The 17,351-nt window shown below is 39.3% G+C and overlaps 1 protein-coding gene across 14 annotated transcripts in view; it reads left to right on the top strand.

Moving 5' to 3' along the window:
* Window positions 1-398: 398 nt before the first annotated feature.
* Window positions 399-17,351, top strand: part of add1 (adducin 1 (alpha)) — a 174,075-nt gene continuing 157,122 nt past the window's right edge. For 4 of the 14 annotated variants that reach the window (XM_073047915.1, XM_073047914.1, XM_073047927.1 and 1 more), the window contains exon 1: window positions 402-649. The gene's annotated coding sequence lies outside the window, so the exon portion shown is untranslated. Of the gene's footprint in view, window positions 650-17,351 lie in introns of all 14 variants that reach the window. The other 10 variants (XM_073047922.1, XM_073047925.1, XM_073047923.1 and 7 more) reach the window with 5 other exon arrangements.

Genomic DNA, 17,351 nt, shown 5'->3' with positions numbered 1-17,351 from the left:
GTCAATATTAAAGCTGATTGTCATTCTATTTTGAAGAGGGGCATACAAGTTTCCTTGGTGCCCTGGGAAATATTAACATTTTAAATGAATATGAATAAAGTATCTATCTATTAATTGAGTATTAGCTGGTCTGAACAAACGGTCCAAACTTACCTACGTTTTCTTCCCAATGAAACCAAGGCAATTTTATTAGCGCCAAATGCAAATTTAAACCACGGATGGCGCGTGCTCGACCGTCGGTCATGCGGAGCACGCGCCCGATGGTTGTCGGCGACGCGCGTGCGCAATAGCTCGTTGTAGCTGGTCTTGCGCGCGGATGGAGGGTTGGGTACTCCGCCTCGCGCGTAAGAGGTGAGCCCGTCCCTGCCGCGGCCAATGACGCTGGCGCATCACCCCACCCCCCCTGCCTTTACCGGTCCAATGAGAGAGCCCCATGCTGCACGGGCCGTCGTCTCTGCATTTGCCGTCCGCCTAGCTTTTTCCGCTGGAGCCGCGGTGGACGCCGCACCCATGTCATCTTGTGTGTATTAGATAGGCGGGGTTAGAGGGTGGAAAAATAATAACCCCGCCGCCTTCCTCTATCACCCCATTTAAAACAAAATACACTCTCACCGGTCACCTCGGATCACGGCGATTTTCGCGATAGAAGGTAAGGAGATGCTCCGAGGCCCGAATGAAGCGAGCAGTATAAATCTGGCGGTTATTGCACAGGGCTGGTGGCTCCTGTAGTAGAATGTCGGTGTGTTGTTATCGTGACGGCTGTATTTTTCCCCGGTCGTGTTTTTTATTTGGAGCTCGGTCCTGCTTTATTTTAATTACTCTGCACACTTGCCATCCATCTTCCCTTCCCCTCCTACTAACGCCGTTTTTCTCCATTGCTCCCTCCTTCTGCATTGAGCAGCTCCGCGGTTACAAGATCCCGTGCAAAAATACATCAGTTTTATTTCCTTAAGTTGGTCTCTGATGCAAAGTAAAACCCCTGTCCTGGACGCATACATCCCCTATGCTGTAACCTGGCCGAGTCTTTGTATTGTAGGCGTGTGTCAGTAAATTGGATTACTGCAATGTGAAACAGCAATGTGTGTTTTAAAGATAAACATATCTTTTTTTTCGCAATTGAAGAGAAAAATGGTATCACAGCTCATGTCGTTTTATGGTATTTATGAATAACTAATAGAATAAGCCAAGAGGTAGAAAAGTCGAAGTGTCCTTGCATGGTGTTTTACAATGTTGCGATTTGCTTTATTCTGTTTTTGAAGTAGTCATCTGCCCGTGGCTTCTCATTTGTACGATCCGTTTGCCCATGTGATGCACTTCCAGTTAGATATTAAATAAATTATATTCTTTTTAAACCGAAGATCTCGGTCAATATAACTTGCTGCGTTAGTGCAAGTGTATTATAAAGGCTTGAGATGGGCTTGAAATGAGATGAGCATTTTTGTATTTTTTTCATTGCGAGTTACAGTCATAACTGGCGTTGGACATTCTTAACAATATTAAGAAAATGGGTGGGGACCCACACTTAGAAAGCCTACAGAGTATTTCAAGTGGATGAATCTTTACTGGTCATGAATAATCAGAATGTTTAGTCAAACGTGTGAAGTTACGATCAGAGCAACCTGCAATTGAGAATCTACGTAGTCTGTCAGTACTTCTGTAACTTTTCCTATCTGCATTCCTTAATATCTGTAATTCCCTAAAAAAAAATTGCTACTTTCTCCATATAAACAACCACAGCTTTCCATCACACAATAAGTTAACTTTTTTTTGGTGAGGGCGGTTCATACAGCGTGCCAACGGGCCCTTCGGCCCATCTGCTCTGTACGGGGCAAGTTTCATTTCATTTGCCTACTCTTTTTGTCGTCTCTAAGCAGTTTTGAAGGCAGGTACGTGGACAGGAAAGGTTTGGAGAAATTTGGAGCAAATATGGGCAGATGAGATCTACTAATTTACTTAGTCTTGAAATCTAGATTTATTTTGGACTTGGGTCAACTGTTTTTCATTCCACCCAATATCGATAACATTATGGTATCTTTTTATATACTTACTATTGGGTTTCACGATGAAGATTTGAAATAGTTGACAATTTGTGTAAGGCTTCATTTCAGTGGCTCTTATAAGTAGATTGATAAGTGGTTTGAATTGTTTTACATTGTAAAGACGAAGGGTCTCGGCCCGAAACGTCGACAGCGCTTCTCCCTATAGATGCTGCCTGGCCTGCTGTGTTCCACCAGCATTTTGTGTGTGTTGTTGTTTACATTGTAAAGGTTAGTCATAAGCCAAAGAGGAATTTGATATTGCTTGAGATGTGGTCTATGTTTAAGTACTGGCTGAGTTTTTTTTATCTTCTTCCCCCCCCCCCCACCCCCCAACCTTGTAGGCATTGCTCCAACTTTCAGTTGTACAAATGGACAGCCAATAATCATTTATTTATTTCTTTTGCTGGAACTTTATTTGCAGCAATTCAAATGACTGGATGAATGTCATAGTTACAGATTTGTAAAGCAGAGATAAAAGCCTTTGGCCTGACACATGCATCCTGATCATCAAGTACCTAAAATGTATATTAATCACCTTTTTATCACTTTCTAGGCCTTGTTAGTCTAAGTGCTCATCTAGATACTTCATAAATGTTGTGAGAGTATGTTTCCGTCACCCATCAAGGCAATATGGTCCAGATTCCACTCAGTCTCCTGGTGAAAATGTTTCCCCACAGATTTCCTCTCCCCTCTTCCTGATCCCAAAACTGCTTGCCCCTTAGCATAAACCTGTGTTCTCAACTTTTGAATATCTCTTCTATGGGAAAATTATTTCTACAACTATGTATTACGATATGTTTCAATGTTATTTTATGTGCAGACTATTTCTACTTTATTTTTCATTCCCTTTTGCATTTCTCTGTTCATTAATTTCTCCAGCTTCAAAGAAATTGACCATGTTAATGCATCTGTTGTGATAATAGAACTCTGCTGTAACAATTGTTGCTATTATTTTAAATGCTAAAATTGTGAAGTATGTTCAAACTATTAAATCCAGAAGTCCTTGCTTTCAAATGTTGAAAATTATTTATTTTTTAATGACTGAAATTAGGGTAGAGTTACAGTTGCACCCTTGCAGATAATCAAATGATTCAGTCAATGGTTGACTTTAACAGATGGCTGTTTGGAGTTTTGGGCTTAATCTTTTTAGCTCGGTCAGCCAGAGAAAATACATGCTTGTTTAGGTTTGCTTCAGATCTCTGCTATTGCCTGCTGCCAAGTTGCCTATCTAACTATTATGTTGTCTGCAGATATGGAGTTAATAACTTTTTAAAATATTGGCAAAGATGTTTTTGATCTAAATTGATGTTCATGGGTTATGATTGTGTTATTTTTATATACAAGGCATTCATTATTCTGTAGATGGCTTCATTCATCACCACACCTTACTTGTATCTCTCTGTATTTCCCTGATCGTTGGATTTATTACTCCAGCTGTACTAATATTCTTGCCTTCTCTCTTTTGTTTATTGCTTTTTATTGAGTTACACTTTGTTGTACGTAGGCCGCTTTGAAAATTGAGTATTGTTTTACTTTATTGAGGTTGTGACTCATTGTGGGGTTGAAGGGTTTAAAACCTAGGGAATGTTGTGAATGATCAAGGTCGAAATTGAAGCTAGGAACTAATGCTGTTACTACTGAATACAAGTTTATCTATATTTTGGATCTTGTTTTGGATAAAAGTTGTCCTTAAATAATCTCAGGTAACTTGACTAAGCAATGAAACTATAGGCATTGATCCCCTTGGCTGCATCCTTAATTGCCAACTATAGCTGAATTCCAGAATATCTCAAAAATCTTTTGGACAGACCTCATTTTATGACTTAGGCTTTAGGGTAAACAATTCCTCTGCTCATTTCACTTTGTTTTTTTTTTGTAATAAAAAAAATCCAATTCCTACAATAATTTTTAAAGTATTGTTTGTTTCCATACTGAGATGGGGAATGTTCAATGCATTGAAAAGAAAGTTTTAATTAAATTGCAGTCAGTAGGGTCATTCTGTGACTTGACCATCATTTTCTAAAATTGCAAATTATTCCTTCAGGAACTTGAACAAAGATATATTGGCCTTCTTCCTTTACTAAAGACATGACCATTACAGTGGTCCACAAGCATCTGAGGGGTTTTTGGACTTTAAGCTAAGATTGAATTTATGTTGCTTGCTGTTTCCTCTGGCTTTCAATCGTCGTCAAATTATTCTTGCTTTCTGATCTCCAGTGTGCAGTCTGTTACATTGCTGTCCATGGGACCCACCTCCTGCTTTTTGATCTTGTATCTACTAAACCGCTGACCATGCAGTTTCTTTTTCTTGGCATCTACATAAGCCAATGGTTCTTTCTCTTGGATAATGCTGCCCTGCTATAAATTCAGTCACAATGTTAAATGGTATCTTAACTACATTGTTTCTGAAAGGTTGTGGGGGTGGGTATTGTGCAAGGAATGACAAAGATAGTTTTCACTTTTCTTCTGCATGCAGAGTTTCCGAAGATAATCTGAAAATAGCTTGTGTGTGCTGATGCTGTTTAGGTTTACTCATTCTATTTCAATTGACAAAGCTCCATGTAGATTACTAATCAAAATAATAACAACTCATTGCATCCAAGAAAATATTGCAAATTGAATCAAAATGATCTCAGTGGCAGCAAAGAGTGGTTGAAAGACATCCTCAGGTTTTGGTAGTTAGTCCCTTGCTTTTGGTAATCTATTATAAATTGCACTTAAGTTTAGGGAGTATGATGTTTCAAAGTTCAAAGTAAAATTTATTATCAAAGTACATGTATGTCACCATACATAGCCCTGAGTTTCATTTTCTTGCAGGCATACACAGTAAATCCAAGAAACATAATGGAATCGATGAAAGATCACACCCAACAATGAATTTCATTCTGTACATGTGACAAATGATACTAATCTTTATAAATGGGCAGTGGAATGTAACTATTTGAGTGCTGTAGGGATTGGTACTTGGCTATTATTTGTTTTATATTAATAACCAGGAGGAGGGAATGAAATAAGGTTTCCAAGTTTGCTGAAGATATGAAAAAATGTGGAAGGGATAAAGTGATAAGGGCATTGTGCTAGTGTGGTGTAGATTGAGTGAATGTACTAAAATCTGGCAAATGGAGTTTAATGTGGAGAAGTGAGGTTATGCATTTTGGAAAAAGGAATCAAAGTGAATTATTATCTAAATGGAGAGAGCCTGTTAATTAGTGAGGTTAAAAGGTCTCTAGGTGCACAATTGCAGGAATCACACAGAATTATCAGGTTAATTTCTGCAGTGATAATGTTGTCCTGTCAAAGAGAATAGACAGTTTGTTCTGAATTCTTTGAAGTTTAAAAGAATGAGTGTTGACTTTATTCAAAACGTGTAAGATCTTATATGAACTAGGCAGGGTAGATGTTGAGATGTTTTCATTACTGGGAAAGTCACAAACAAGGAGACATGGCTACCAAAGGAATAGTCATTTAAAACATTTCAAGTTCAGTTGTCATTCAGCCAAATGAAAGTGTTACTTTGGGGCTAAAGTGCAAAACACAGTACTAATAGTCATACAGCACAAGGTACATGTAGCACATATAGCAGTAAAATACAACCACACAAAAAAGGATAGTCTATGTCCCTGAGTCTATGAATGTTGCAGCAGTCTGTAGTCAAATTGAATACAGCTTATCTTCTGCAGAGTTAACACTGAGGGCAGCACCGATCCCAGCACAGATGCTGCACCACACCATCTCCGGCACTCTGGTGGAGTGCCTGACTCCGACACCTCCTGTGCAAACAGGCAGCACCACAGCATGAGGCCTAGTCCTCGCTATGGCAGAGGCCACACAGCTCCCCTGCCATCCACTCTCACCATTCACCAATAAAGTGGACTTGTAGCATTCCATACCACCAATGTCCACAGGGTCTTGCGATCACAAGGAAAGCAATTTAGATGATCACTCACTGTTACGCTATATCCACACTAGTCCGGATAATTTTGAAAACGATAGGCGTCCACACCAAGCGCTTTTGAAAATACCTTCGTCCACATTAAAACGGGTATTTGGGTGAATCTCCTCCTACTGGGCATGCACAGGACACATCTACAGAAAACGAGCGACATGTTTGGTGTCGTATCTTGCTGTGAAAGTGCGCGTTTGTGCAGTTACAAACTAGAAAAACTTAAAAGGAAATTGCTAAATGACAGACGGGTGTTGGCTCTTGTGCAGGAGGACTTAAAACTTTAAAAAAACAAATACTGGAGTGAATGGAGGCAACCAACAGGGAGCTCACGGACAGTATGACCTGGCTGATGACAAACTTTGAAAAACTGACTAACTGTTGCATTAATAAAGCACCTTGTTAAATGTATAAAGCATGTCCGCATCAATGTTATTCTTGTATTTCCATACAATGCTACATTAGGCTGTTACACATCTATTGTCAGAGAAGTACTTGCATAAATAGGTAAGCCACCTTCATACAAGCAAGGACAGAAAATAGGGTAAAGTGGGTGTACTTATTTATTCAGTAAGTTATGGGTCAAAGTATTTGGTGAGTACGTTTCTAACTCTTCTGGCTTCAGTCTTGTTGCCGTCTGTTCTGAAATTGTTAGGTTCTGTGGGGTGTTGTGTTCAAGAAAATAAGGAAATGCTGTGCTACCGCCACCATCTGTTCCGGCACGTCATGACAGCGTTTTTAGAATCTCTAGTTACCCCGTCCACATTACTCTGCCCAATCGGCGTTTTCAAATTTACACAGTTTGGAGGGCGTTTTAGTAAAGCTCCGTTTTCGGGGCAGGAAAATGCCATTTCAGTGTGGACGGAGGGTCAAAACGAAGAGAAAAAGCTTTGGCTACTGATTTATCTGGTCTAGTTGGACGTAGCCTTAGACTGTGCATCTCCTTCGTGTACCGACACCTCTTTGTTGCAGGGACCAGCACGGGCTAAGTCCAGCTCCCCCAGTTTCTCTGCCAATAAGCAACTTGCTGATGGGGTGGACCTATACTACATTAAGGTCTTAATGTCCAGCAAGGTCTTGTGGTCGTAAAATAATGTGTTTTTAAAAAAAGACAATAACACTTTTGGTTGGCTCCATAGAAACCTCTGCATCCAAGTGCACTGTCATTTGTAATATGGAGTGCCACAGTAGCGTAGCAGTTGTGCAGTGTTTTTTGTTTTGTAATTTATTTTTTTATTGAAGTTCATCATCAAACAAACATTTCCATAAGATGTATTTCAGACATTGTACGTATATATCATATATGTCACAAATCTCCACATAGTATTAGCACAGTGTTATTACCGTGTGGGCATCAGAGTTCAATTCTGGTGTCCTCTGTAAGAAAGTTTGTATGTTCTTCCTTTGAGTGTGTGGGTTTCCTCCCACGGTCCAAAGATTTACTAGTAGTCGGTTAATTGGTCATTGTAAATTGTTCTGTGATTAAGCTAGGGTTCAATGGGTGTTTTGGTAGAATGACCTGCTCTGCGTTCTGCGCTGTATCTCTAAATAAAAACAAACTGAAGTGGCTTGAAATTTCTTTTAGGTAGTAAATATCTTGAATTCTCTGTCCTTGAGTGTTTTGGAGACCTGAATATTTCTTATTCAAGTGGAGATAGGCATTTAAAAGGTTACGGAACTGAGGATTTTGGAGAACTGGAACAGGAGAGTTTTGAGGCCAGCAAAATTTTTTAATTTAAAAAAAAAACTTCTGATCAAGCTTTTGGGCATCAGCTTTGATTTGAGCTCATACATTTGAAGATGCCACTTGGGTGTGCTTGCTATGCAGAAGTTTTTGTTGATCAAATGTTATGTAGGCATTTCTAAAATAAAAATTTAATGGCAAAGATTTATAACCTTGAAAATTGTGTTTATTTTAATTTTTATTTTTAATCAGTGGGTTATAAAGAAATCAAGACTGCTGGAAGAATTAACATTTTTTCCAGACACTGATTCATTTTATATCATTGGTTTACTGAATTGGAATACAAATTGAATAATTCACTTCAGAATTTTTAAAAAAAATTGCCTTAACCTCATCAAAGATACTAAACATTTGTGTATTAGATTGAACTTTTTTTTAAATTTTGGATTGAGAGTTTGATGTGTTTTTGAAACTGTTAAATCCAGATACTCGACTTTGCCTATCAATTAAGTGTAAGTTAGAATTGATGAAAATCAGTGACCTGTTCAGCAGAGTTTCCATTGCTTAGTAATGAATAGATTATTTGTCCTTCAAGTTGAAATGCCCTTGTGTACAGTTTTGTTTTCTGCAAGCTGAAAATTCAGTCGTAAAAGCCTTATTTTACTCAACCTCATTGTTTTGTATTGAAGCATGTTCAGTAAATCTAGAAATTAGAATGGAGAAAGTGCATGATATTCATATAGGTATGCAGAGACATTGTATACCTAACATGAACAGGCAAATGGGATTAGTTTAATTTGTCATCATGTCCAGCATAAATGCATGGGCTCTTACACTGCACTTATCAATATTTCTATGTAATTTATACTGTGCAGCTGTTTTTGGAAGAATAATGGGTGGTGTCACTTTAAGGCCACAAAGTTTCACTTTTTTAAAGTGTAACTAGAAATTTTCATTTGTCTGAAACATGAGTTTAAAAACTTTTTAAGTAGCTATTTCCATAATGTTATTGGTTGTATCTAATAAATAGAAACCGGGATTTGGGCCTTTGTGCTCACAGTGTCATTCTGTATGATCAAGGATGTTCTTTTACACCAGACCTACTTTCTTATACACACTTTAGAGTTCCTTGACATCTGTTGATCTCTGTTGTTTGGGACGTGGAAGTCCTCGTGCAGGATTCCCTAAAGGTTAACTTGCAGGTAAGGAAAGCAAGTGCAATGTTAGCATTCAATTTAAAGAGGATTGGAATACAAAAGCAAGGACACAGACTCAGAATAGAGGGACATCCACTTAGAATGAAGATGAGGAGGAATTTCTTCAGCCAAAGAAGGGTAAATCTGGAATTCACATTTTGTGTTTTTATTTATTTCCAGCATCTGCAGATTTACTCGTGTTGCCTTTAAATCTGGAATTCGTTGCCACAGACAGCTGTGGAGGCCAAGTCATTTGGGTATACTTAAGGCAAAGGTTGGTAGATTCTTGATTAGTCAAGCATCAAGGGATATAGCGAGAAGGCAGGAGATTGGAGCTGAGAGGGAAATGGATTAGCCATGATGAAATAGTGGAGCAGACTCACTGGGCCAAATGGTCTTGTGTAATGTTGAAGCTTTATAAGGCATTAGTCAGATCACTCTTGGAGGATTGTGAGCAGTTTTGACCTGCTTATCTAAGAGAGAATGTTTTGACATTGGAGGAGGTTCACGAGAATTATCACAGAAATGAAAGGGTTAACGTATGAGGAGCACTTGATGGCTCTGGGCCTGTACTCACTGGCATTTCGAAAATGGTGGGGGATGGAGGTTTCATTGAAATCTATCAAATATTGAAAAGTTTGGATAGAGTGGACTGGAGAGGATGTTTCCTATAGTTGGGGAGTCTAGAACCAGCGGGCACAGCCTCATAATTGAGGGAGATCAATTTAGAACAGACTTACTTATTGCCCGTTATGCCTAGTGGCATGTAGGGCAGCAATGAAGGTCCTTCACTCCTGTTTGTTCTGGACTAGCTGCTGATTGGTACCCCAGGTGTAGTTCAGGGTCTTCAGCTCTCCCTCTACAGTTTGATGCCAGGTATTCTTGGGTCTTCCTCTTCTCTTTCCTTCTGGTGTCCAGTGGAGGGCTATACGTGTGATGTTATCAGATTCCCTTCTAAGCACATGCCCGATCCAGCTCCATCGCCTTCGCATGAGGATGGTTTCAATGCTCTCTTGATGGCATTGAGCAAGTAGTTTGTCATTTGAGATGATGTTTGGCCAGAATATTCTTAAGATTCTTAGGTTCTTTGTGTGGAAGACTGACAACTTAGTGAGGTCGCTTCCTGTCATTCTCCAGCATTCTGATGCATAGAGCAGGGTAGAAAGAACACAGCTCTGATACAATTTTAGCTTGGTCTTGATGTTGTACTGTTGGGACTTCCATATGTTGCTGAGCATCCTGAAGGCATTTCTGGCCTTGCTTAGATGGTTCTTGATGTCGTTGCCTGCTCCTCCATCGTGTCTGACATTGCTGCCCAGGTAGGTGAAATCCTCAGTTGTAGAAAGGTCTTCTCCATTCACTTGGATTGTTGAGGGGTTTGAGATGTTCAAAGTCATCACTTCTGTTTTCTTCGGACTAATCTTCAGGCCAATCTGCTGAGCAAAATCGCTGAGGCGGGATGTTTTTTCTTGCATGTGCTGGTGAGTGTGGGAGACCAGAACCAGGTCATCAGCAAAGTCGAGGTCTTCCAGTGCTGAGAAGAGGGTCCATCGTATGCCTCTTGTTTGATCTTCAGTTCGCTGCATCACCTAGTTAATGGCAACGTTAAAGAGGAGTGCCAACATCACACATCCTCGTCTCACTCCTGTCTTCACTTCAAAGCTGTAATCACTGTTTCCAACTCTACATTTAAAATTGGCATTAAAAACTCTCAATGATAACAACTATCTGCAGTATACATGGCGCAGTATACACCAAAGGCTGTCTCTGTGGATGCTATCAAAGGCTTTCTCAAAATCCACGAAGTTGATGTAGAGCTGTCTCTGTCACTCTATATGCTGCTCGATGATGTTACGCAGTGCAAATATCTGGTCAATGCATCCCCTACCTTTCAGAAATCCTGCCTGTTCCTTTCTGAGTTGTTGATTGACTGCATCTGACATACGTTGAATGATGATCTTTGGCAAGATCTTGCTTGGAATTGATAGAAGTGTTATACCACACCAATTGCTACAATTTCTCAGGGTGCCTTTCTTTGGAATCTTCACAATGACTCCCTCTGACCAGTTGTCTGGTATCTTCTTCCTTTCCCATATGGCTATAAAGAGTGGCAGGAGTACTTTGGCTGCAGGTTCTGGGCCTGCCTTGAACAGTTCTGCACTGTTGGCCAGGGGCTTTTCCATTTCTGAGAGATCTAATAGCTGCAATGATTTCTTCTTTGATGGTTCAACACTAATGTCAAGATCAACCTCTGCCTCTTGGATGTCTGCCTCTATTGTTGGTGGTGGTCTTTTCAATACTTCACTGAAGTGCTCTGCCCATTGAGCTTCTTGTTCTGCTTCTGCAGTTAGAAGCCGTCCCTGCTTGTCTGATATCGGTGCATTGGTGGTTCCTCGGTACTTGCCACAGACTATCTTGGTGATCTTGTACACCTTTCCTTGCTCCCCTTTATTAGCTGCATCTTCTGCCTGATTTGCAAGGTTTTCCATAATGCCTATTTGTCTGCTCTTGTCTTCCTCTTCACTGTTTGGTTCACTTCCTGGTATTGCAATTTGTAATGTTTCCTATAGTTGGGGAGTCTAGAACCAGAGGGCACAGCCTCAGAATTGAGGGACATCAATTTAGAACAGAATGAGGAAAAATCTCTTTAGCCTGAGGGTGGTGAATCTGTGTAATTCTTTGCCATGGATAGCTGTGCAAGCCAAATCATTAGGTATATTTAAGGTGGAGGTTTATGGTTCTTGATTCATCAGGGTGTCAAAGATTATGGGGATAAAACAAAATGGGGTTGAGAGGAATAATAAATCAGCCATGATGGAATGGTGGAGCAGACTGGATGGGCTGAATGGCCTAATTCTGCTTCTAGGTCTCCTGGTCTAAAATAGTCCATAACTGAATGTATACAATTTTCCCGTGTAGTGTTTTCCAAAGTTAAATCCCAAGCATCTAATGATCTACATCTCAAAGCTTTACAAAGGTGGCTGTAGAGATGATGGATATTATTTTTCCTGTCTTCAGATAGAGAAGTAGCAAATAAAAGGAAGGAGAGAAAAAAACATGTTAGTATGACCCATTACTCTAAAGCAAACAAAAGGTGAAAAATTGAAGTCATGAAGATTATATAAAAGACAGCATTGAGAGAATGATAATAGAACCGAGCAGAGTCGGCATAAATAAATGAAAGGGCAATCATGTGTAATTAATTTTCCTCTCGCTCATCATTACTGAACTTCTGGTAAGATCTCGGTGTGCTTGAACACAGACTTTCATGGCCAACCTCAAGTGCACTTTTCTTTTTAAAATGTATATTTTATGATTGTAAGACTATTCTGGACTCCAAGAAGAATGGGTACATCAGGTCGACTGCATCAGTGATCGACGGAGGAGCCGGTGCTTGGGCCGGGGAGGGTTCAGAGGAGCTGACCTGAGTGCAGACTGTCTGACACTTGCTACTTTAAGACATAGGAGTTGGTGTGTGAAAACAGTGTGCAGTGTAACTGTGAGTGACTGATCCAATTTAGGATAGATTAGTTAGTATTATGTCATACTCATAAATTTCTACAGATGTACTGTGGAGAGCATTTTAACTAGTTGCATCACTGTCTGACATGGAGGGGCCACAGCATAGGATTGGAAAAAGCTGCAGAAAGTTGTAAATTCAGCCAACTCCACCATGGGCACTAGCCTCCCCAACATAGAGGGCACCTTCAAAAGGTAATCCCTTAAAAAGGCGGCATCCATCATTAAGGGCCCCCATCACCCAGCAAATGCCTTCCTCTCATTGCAGTCATCAAGGAGAAGGTATAAGAGCCTGAAGATACACATTCAACGTTTCAGGAAAGGTTTCTTCGCCTCCACCATTAGAATTCTAAATGGACTATGAATCCATGAGTACTACCTCATAACTTTTCCTTTCCCCCCCCCCCAACTACAATTTGAATTTAGTTATACGTGTGTGTTTTTTTTATTGTTTATTGCAATGTACTGCTGTTGAAAAACATCAAATTTCATGACATATGCTAATGTTAAATCTCATTCTGTGACATCTGTGCTCAGTATTTCATTCTCGAACAATATCTCAATATATAAATAAATAGTATGTTTGAATTTATGCTTATGACAATGTTTAGATCACGTGGAAGGAATTTTAAATGCTTGGGTCAGGTTTGGATCCACTATAATCAGATTAATTGTTGTCAACTTTTAATTTTGTGACCAAGTTGACATCAAATTCTTTCTGCTGATTCATACATTTGTAGATATGCCCCCTCTTCTCTTCTCTTCCCCCCCCCCCCAAACACCCCAGTTGATCAGGTAACGTGTGAGATTATTTTACAGTTTTGCTAAGTGCTTGAAATGTTCAGCAGAGCTACAATAAATAAGTAATAAGTAAATAATGCAATATCTTGACTTTTAACTCCATATGTACTGATAAGGCAACTAAACTTGAAACTGTTAAGTATTGGAGTTTTCAATCTGAATTTATGCTATTTGTGTAAAACCACTTCTAACTGAATTTGTAGTTTTGAGATTTTTAGGTGATAATTTGGATTTTTTGAATAGCATTGGAGTTCCTTAGTTTAAAAGCACTGAAAGGTAAAAATTTATAATTGTAATAAGACATTCCTACATCCTTGGATGCTCAGGAGTTGTCAAGTCACTTTTTATTGTCATTTCGACCATAACTGCTGGTACAGTCACAGTAAAAACGAGACAATGTTTTTCAGGACCATGGTGCTACATGAAACAGTACAATAACTACGCTGAACTACGTAAAAACAACACGGGAAAAAAAAACTACACTAGGTTACAGACCTTCCCAGGACTGTATAAAGTGCACAAAACATTGCAGGCATTACAGTAAATAATAAACAAGACAATAGTCATAATAGAAGGCAGTAAGTTGGTGTCAGTCCAGGCTCTGGGTATTGAGTCTAATGGCTTGGGGGAAGAAACTGTTACATAGTCTGGTTGTGAGAGCCTGAATGCTTTGATGCCTCTTCCCAGATGGCAGGAGGGAGAAGAGTTTGTATGTGCTTTACTGGCGGGTTTTCCAATAGTACTCCAACATATTCTGGATTTCTAAACCAATCTCCATTCACTTTCACCAACTCAACCCCTTGTAAGCTATTTAAGGTTTAACCAGACTGTTTGCAAGCTTGGTATTGACCCTGAGAGAATGGATGCTATTGAGATCTCATTATAAGATTGCTCATCCTATTCATGCAAGTCTCTAGTGCTTTAAAGTCTGTTAACCCATTGTTAACCACAACTCATTCATGGGTTTGTCAGAAATGTAAGAAGTAGAGTAGGCTGGTTAACACCCCTTCACCCCGCCTTTCAGTATGGTCATGACTGATGCAATAATTTTCTTGCACTCTCCCCATTCCTCCGACGCCCTTGTAGTTTAAATGTTTATCCGCCTGTACCTTGAATATATTCACCAACTCTGCTTCAATAGATGTCTGGATTGAAGAATTCCAAAGAGGGGCATAAAGTTCTTCTTCTGAATCTGAGATCACAGGACCCTGGTTCCGGATACTCTCAATTGGGCAAACATTTGTCAGCGTCTATCTTATGAATCCCCCTCAAATCCTGTATGTTTCAATTAAGATCACATCTCTATTTTTTTCCAGTAGGCTGAACAAATTTTCACAGGAACGAACTCAAATCAGATTCCAGCAAATTTTGTCCATTCAGGACTCCATGGTGTCCTTTCGGACATATATTAGCTTCCAGTGAATTAGTACTTCAATGTTAAAATTTTCAACCTTGGTCCATGGTATACCCACTCCATGTTAATATAACTTCTGGTCTTTTACTTCAGAAGGCCTTTGACAAGGTGCTACACATGAGGCTGCTTGCCAAGTTAAGACCCAATGGTATTACAGGAAAGTTATTAATATGGTTAGAGCATTGGCTGATTGGTAGGGGGCAGCGAGTGAGAATAGAATGATCCTTTTCTGGTTGGCTGCCAATGACTAGGGATCGGTGTTGGGACCACTTCTTCTTATGCTGTATATAAATGATTTAGAGAATGGAATAGATGGCTTTGTTGCCAAGTTTGCAGATGATATGAAGATTGGTGGAGCGGCACGTAGTGTTGAGGAAACAGGTAGGATGCGGAAGGACTTGGACAGATTAAGAAGATGGGCAAAAAAAGTGACATGAAATACAATGTTGGAAAATGCATAGTCATGCACTTTGGTAGTAGAAATAAATGTGCAGACTATTTTCTAATTGGGGAGAAAATCCAGGAATCTGAGGTGCAAAGGGAATTGGGAGAATTTATGCAGAACACCCTGAAGGTTAACTTGCAGGTTGAGTCGGTGTTGAGGAAGGCAAATGCCATGTTAGCATTCATTTCAAGAGGTCTAGAATACAAGAGCAGGGATGTGGGATGTGATGCTGAGGCTTTATAAGGTACTGGTGAGGCCTCACCTTGAGTATTGTGAACAGTTTTGGGGTCCTCATCTAAGAAAAGTTGTGCTGGCATTGGACGGGGTCCAGAGGAGATTCATGAGGATGATTCCAGGAATGAAAGGGTTATCATATGAGGAAAGTTTGATGGTTCTGGGCCTGTACTCGCTGGAATTCAGAAGGATGTGGGGTGGGGGGGGGAAATCTCATTGAAACCTTTTGAATGTTGAAAGGCCTAGACAGAGTAGATATGGAAAGGATGTTTCCCGTGGTCGGAGAGTCTAGGACAAGACGGCACAGCCTCAGGATAGAGGAGGGCCCTTTCAAAACAGATGCAGAGAAATTTCTTTAGCCAGAGGGTGGTGAATTTGTAGAATTTGTTGCCACATGCAGCTGTGGAGGCCAGGTCATTGGGTGTATTTGAGGCAGAGATTGATAGGTTCTTAATTAGACATGGCATCAAAGATTACAGGGAGAAGGCCGGAAACTGGTGTTGAGAAGGAGATTTTAAAAAAAATCTGCCATGTTTGGATGGCGGAGCAGGCTTGATGGGCCAAATGGCCCAATTCTGCTCCTATGTCTTATGGTCTTATTCCAGCCAGTTGAACATCTCTAAATACTTTGTTAATATGGCTGTGCAGTCTTCTGCTTAATCTATGGAACTTCCTCCCAAAATTTTTCTTCCTCATAAGAAGCTATTTGACATCTTCTTGTTTGACTAAACTTTTTCAACTGCTCGAGTATCTTATGTGGGGTATGGATCAGGTGCAAAATTTTAATGTTTTAAGTTCAAAGTGTATCCGTTTGCCCTATAATAAAAGGCTTGGGAGCTTGGTTATTTATTGTGAATTTATTGACACATTTCTGCATGGTATATTTGTCAGTTTTGTTTTACTATTCCATTTTCTTTTTACTTTCTGATTCTGTGTAAATAGTAGTTAGATGAGAAAGTGTAAATTGTATATTCCCAGGAGTGGAAAATCTTACAAAAAGTACTGGAGATATATATAAATATTGATAATAAATTTACCTGAACTTTGGTTTTCTAAATATGAATACTTGTACCAGTATGGTGTATTTTTTTAAAAGTTTAAATACTGATGCCTTTTTGTGAAGGAAATTTGTATAGGTTGTTAGGTAAAGTAACAGTGCTGTAGTGAATGTATAAATGAGTAATGTGTAAGTTAATAGTTTCATTTTAGGGCTTTTTGGCTAAATAATTGGAACAGTTAGCTTAGGACATATAATTCCATAACCCCACATTTAACTTCTAGAAAACTTGTTTAAAAAAATATTTTAAATGTGAGATTGTAGTATTTACAACCTGTTTATTTTAGTGAATGTAATCTTTAGGTGAATTCTACTTGTTAAAATCAATTTAAACTTTATTTGTGATGTTCTTTTCTAAGTAAGCAATTGGGAATTTTATTAATCTTATGTAACCACTGAATTTTATTTTACCTTGGCAATTTAAGTTTTGAATTCTTTGAAGGGTCAGCTTTATATGGAACTTAATTTTTTCTAGATAATTAAAGATCTTTAATATTTATTATGAATAATTCCTGATGTGGAAAATGCTGCTAGTAAAGTCTGTTGCAAAGTTTATGCACACAAATTTGTTGATTTATTCTTTTCTGGGATATTCTTGCCAAAACGTATGTGCTGTGGATTGTTTAAATTGTTGTTCTGTTGTTTGGGTCTGTGTTTCTTTCGGTCGTAAAATAGTATTTTTACAAATGGGTGTAAAACATCAACAGTAGTAAGCTGCTATTTAGTATCTCAGTTATAGTAACTGATTTCAAGGCATTTGAATTTGATACAAATGTAAGAAGTTTCCAATGAGGAGAGCAACTATAATTAGCTATTTTTGGATATTGGACGATTCTGGGAGGAATAGACAAGGATGATCAAAGATGATAGACAAGTTAATAAGTGGTGGGGGGGGGGGGGGTGGCTGGTCAGCCATCTTACTTTTTTGTCACCAAACAATTAATACTAGAGCGTCCAATCATCACAGCGATATTTGATTCTGCACATTTGGAAAGAAGCTGTTCCCAAATCTGGCCGTA

This window comes from Hemitrygon akajei, chromosome 6 (assembly GCF_048418815.1).
Source record: "Hemitrygon akajei chromosome 6, sHemAka1.3, whole genome shotgun sequence".
In the NCBI taxonomy this organism is placed as follows: Eukaryota; Metazoa; Chordata; class Chondrichthyes; order Myliobatiformes; family Dasyatidae; genus Hemitrygon; species Hemitrygon akajei.
This window is presented reverse-complemented; position numbering and strand designations above follow the sequence as displayed.